We start from the raw sequence: 5,324 nt of genomic DNA, 5'->3' as shown, positions 1-5,324 counted from the left end.
CTGACAGGCTTGAGTTTGTGCAACCTGCACAAACACAAGCTCATTATGATTACAAATGGTGAAATGCAATGTAAAATGACCGAAAAAATACCAGCTCACTAAATCACAACCGCTCAAACCAACTACAAACTACTACTGCGGATTGGACAGAGAACGAGTCCAAGAAAGTTAACTCCCCCATGTGACGTAATATGACGCGTTTGACGTATGACGTTAAAAAAAAGCAGTTTTTAGTAGCAGAGCTCAAAACGGCTCCTTTTCCTCTGAATTCCTGCCCTTATGTCTTGTAAAACATATCAAATCCTGCATTAACATTTTTAATTGTAATTTTCAGGCAAGGTTAAGCATAAATGTAGTAAAAAACAACAACCTACAAGTTGCTCTTTAAAGTACCACCTGCAGAGGGATCTAGATTCAGGTGTTCTTTTCCCCATAGAGACCGCCTCGCTGCACATTATCCCTGGCATAGTGGGTCCCTTATGACATGTTGTACACAGTGGAAATAAACATTCTGGTCACCTTAACATCAGGGATCTTATACATTAAACTCCTTCTGAATCAAACCATCATGGTAGCATTACCTTACAGATCCCTCTTAAAATAGAAGAAAAACACGTTACTTTACCAGCAGAGAGAAAATTGATTATTAAATTATTAATGTGACTAATAAAGAGCAGTTTGATTATTAAGTATTATTCTGTTGATCGATGTCATTACATTTGGTGAAAAGCACATTATGACTTGTTTAAGACTTGTTTTGTCAAAGTTTAGGACTTGACTTGAACTTGCCCATCCTGACTTTAGGACTTGACTTGAACTTGCCCATCCTGACTTGAGACTTGACTTGGACTTGAGCGCAAAGACTTGAGACTTGACTCTGACTTGCAAAACAACGACTTGGTCCCACCTCTGGGTAACGTTAGCCAAAGTTGTGAGAACGTTCCCCGCTAGCTGGGGTGCTGCAGCACAGGCAGTATGAGAAAAATAAAGAGCGTTTTGAACATTAAAGCATGGAGATGTTACGCCCCTTTCTTTTCAGATGGGGAGAAATGATCACAAGAGTGAAAATGGTGTTTCATTACATACACTCAAGTGAGGGAATTACCCGCAAACCCAAAAATGTGTTGGTGGAGACAAACAACAGCAATGGATCTCAGGATCGTAGATCAGACATTTAAATCAAAGATTTATATAACGTATATATTAGTTATCTTCACAATTTAGTATCTATATACCAAACAATCTTTGTGTGTCTAATGTCATATATTGTCTTTTTAACCACATTACATATTTTATCACAAGAAAACATGAATTAACTTTCTTCTATTAAAACAATTTATTACAGAGACAAGTCAAGCAGAGGCACAAAATGCAATTATGAAACCTGAAATTGAGCATAATAGGGCCCCTTAAATTATTAATATTTTTTGTTTTACCCAATTTGCCTCATCTGTTATAGTGATGTCCTCGATTCTCAGGATTCTAGTCTTATGTTGTTTAGGTGAAACAGCATAGCCAGTGTGATAGTTATTTATGCTGGGTTCCGTTTATCTATGTTAATGATTGCAAACACACAACATTTGAATGTGTCTTCTTTTGTATGACAGGGTATATTCTGTGTCCGGGAAACCAATAGCTGTCATAGACTATTCAGCTCAGACAGATTTTGCCATGACTGACGCTGGAAATAGAACTCTGAAAGACTGAAGGTTCAGATACAGTATTTAAAAAAATACATATGTATCAAATATTTGTCAAATATAGGGAAAGGTGCTATACAATCTTGTATTGTTTCTTTTTGAATTTTCTGAAAAAAATCTCTACTTATTTAATATGATTATATTTAGTCTGTTTCAAATAGTGCAGGTTTATTAGACCCGCGACAAAATGGATGATTACCACATAATAGGAAGTTTAAACTCATATAATGCTACCATGACGCCACATTTATGTGGGTGCTCTAGGCCTTTATTTTTATTGATACGACACATCAGTGTCCTATCTTTTAGGAAAAACACAGAGAAAAGAACTATGAATGCAAATATGTTGCCAATGACATTTTGTTTGTTATATTGCAAATAATGCAATACCCTCTAGGTTTGCATCATCAACAATAAAGAAATAAAATACCTGTCGGCTGTGTATTTTCAAATTCAAATTCTAGCGACCTCGAGCCGGTTTCTCCAAAATTACCTACCCCACCTGGTTAGGCTTGATTATTATTATTATTATTATTCCAATTGTCTTCATTCTGGACAACGTAATGTATGGCCGTAGTGGTTTGAAAAATGTTGATTTCATTTAAATGTTTATTTGTTTTAAAACTTTTTTTTTTTTTAAATGTACATGATTTTACCAGTGTGTAGGGGGAACCATTAGGCTGTGTAAAGCCAGCCAAAAACAGTTCCAGCCATTCTCTTGGATATAGCAAATGATGAAGTGAATAGTTGGAGTAAAATGTGCAGCTGGTCCCGGGGGCCAGGCCAAACTCAGCCCTGTTTTTTTCAAATTGAACTAAATGAAATTAGTGTCAGGGAATGGAGGCTGTGATTGATTTTGTTCTACAGATGCACTGCAGAGCCGCACAAAATCTTGTTTAGCTTAATCACAACAAATTCGACGCCAGCCGGCAGTATTTCTCAATCCGCCTCGCTCTCTGAGCAGGTGAGAGGCTTTACCCGTTAGCAATCAAATAAACATGGAACACAATAAGTTTAAAAGACTGCACAATCATTTTAATATGTTTGCTAGGACTAACTGTAGGCATTCAAAGGGACAAAACATTTTTTTAGATAGGCCCATTTTCAGGTTTCACCTCTCCTGAGTTGAAAAGTAGGATTTAATGAGTCATTATGTTAAGGATGTTAAGGTGGAACAACTTTTCGTTCAGAGTTGTAAATGAAAGTTATAGGAAGAAGAAAATAATGATGTCTTGCAGATTAAGTTCCCAGTAGTGAAAGTGTAATGCTGTCGATGCTGGTAAATGTTCTGCCCTGATATTACTGGACTTAAGTTCTGTTTTTGACACAGCGGACAATGATACTTAAATGTGCTCTCTAAAAGAAATCGTAGGAACAGCTGACACCAGTCTCGAGCGGTTTATCTCCAATTTTTTCGACAGAGAGTTTACAGTCACACCTTACCTTAATAAAGAACAAAGCCTGCTTACACTTTCAGGTTAAACAAAACATTGCTTTTACTTCAGGATTGATTAGAACGGATACTCATTACTTTCAAGACACCACATGGGCCACTATAAACCATAAAACTGTGAACTTCTTTGCACCTATCTTTATGCATGCAATCTCTCTACCATTATGCAACTAAAAAGAACTAAGTCTTTAAACTGAAGGGAACTGTGCTTTTGCTGCCAGGGCCCACACACTTAGGAACAATTGTCGTGTACAGTATGCAACCTAGCTGATTTATTTTTAATCAATATGCTAAAACAAATGTTACTACTTTAAATACAATAATTTGTTGTACAAGATTTGTATTTGTTGGACCTGTTTTCTCTCATGGAAAATGGGGTGTAGTGTGTACACGTCAGTAAAAATTGTGTGTGACAAAAAGAAAAAACAATCTGCCTATGGAAAGACAAGCACTCCCCACTGCAGTTTGCATATTTTCACAACCTCATATTGCTGTCATATTCCAGTGTTGGGTAAAAAAAGAATTCGATTCAATCCACGCCTCTTGAACCTTATATTTTCCGGCATTCCCTTAGTGATTAATAGCTCAATCTCAGGCTGGCTAATGAGTTTTATCAGGAGCCGCTGGTGATTAATTAGCGACAGCAAAGAGCATGTCACTGCTTTATTCTTGCTAAGCCATTTCTTCAATGCTCTAAATCTTCTCTCTACAAAGAGATAGCTCAGCCCCAGGTGACATTTCAGAACAGCTTTGAGGATTGTAAGAGTTCCAGCTTTAAAGGCTATGGTCAAATCAACACTTATACATGACCCTTTGACAGTTTAACTGACAGCAATTGTGGTTATTCAGCATGATGTTGATTCATTCATCCCACAGATGGAAATGTCTGTGCTCATCTTTTTTGACATCACAATTGCTGTCAGTCCCAATCAGTCAGGGAAGAACATAGCAGGTGTTTTAGAATATTTTGTAACTATTAAAGGAAAATTTATAATTTTGGCGACATAATTGTCTTATTTTTGTCTTTCGCGACAATTGGTCATGATAACATTTTACTTTACACTTCTGCTTGAGAGATTTAGGTGATGTAAATACTACTACTCAAATATGTCGAAGCGTTATGAACCCATAATGTCCTTTGTCCAACTTTTTTATACTCTACAGTTTGTGATGGGGACGGACATGACTAACATCATCTTTGGGGTTTTCTACAATACATGAAGCTTTTAATGAAGGAAAAAGTCAGCTCCAGAATACCTAATAAACCTTTTTATTTTATTTAACCTTTATTTAACCAGATAAAAGCATTGAGATACAATCTCATTTGCAATGCTGACCTGGCCAAGAAGGCAGCAACGTTACGCATAACACAAACATATAAAATACAGAGAACATAACTAAAAAGTGTTCCATTATTTTGTCCTGTCTGGTTTCACTTTTTGTCTTTGTGTTTACCTAGTTTTACGGTTGTTTTCCTGTATGATTGTATTGCCCCGCCCTCATACTATCCACCTGTGTGTTAACACCCTCCCCCCCTTGTGTTTTTGCCTGACCTCTCCAGCGGTATCTTCACTAGTTTGGGTCATACTGCATTCCACGCTTGTGAATTATCGTGACGAAGAAGGTGGTGAATTATATTATTGGCATATTAAATAACGAGCAGAGCTGTGTAGCTCAAGTTATAATTGGTCAATGTGATGCTTACACACACAAATGGGACCCAGACTAGCAAGTAGTAACTAGCTCAGTCACTGTCAAATGTATGCAATAGAGTAAAACGCATTATACTTGACTTTTATCTTGTTGGGGAGTTGAAGTATTCACCTTACAAACGTATTTTTTATGCAGACTAAGTTTTAAGTAAATGTACTGCATTAGATTCCATGAGTAGAGATTACACATTAATACAAGGTCTGTGTTATGAACTGCAGAAAATTAAGTTTTTTTAATATAATTCTCTCATAAGTCACCAAACAATCTGAAAAGTAAATAATTTCCCTTTACACAGCTGTCCTTAAGTCACACGGATGTGTTATTGAAAATATTTTGGTGGCAATCCCCCAAAGGTGATGAGCAACATGTCATTATGAGCACTGTCATTGTGGACAATAAGAATAATAGCCTGGCTGAAGAACTACCAAATATCTTTAAATATGAATGATGCAATCAAC

The sequence above is a fragment of the Notothenia coriiceps genome, unplaced genomic scaffold (assembly GCF_000735185.1).
Source record: "Notothenia coriiceps isolate Sejong01 unplaced genomic scaffold, NC01 NC01_scaffold00004104, whole genome shotgun sequence".
Taxonomy (NCBI): domain Eukaryota; kingdom Metazoa; phylum Chordata; class Actinopteri; order Perciformes; family Nototheniidae; genus Notothenia; species Notothenia coriiceps.
This window is presented reverse-complemented; position numbering follows the sequence as displayed.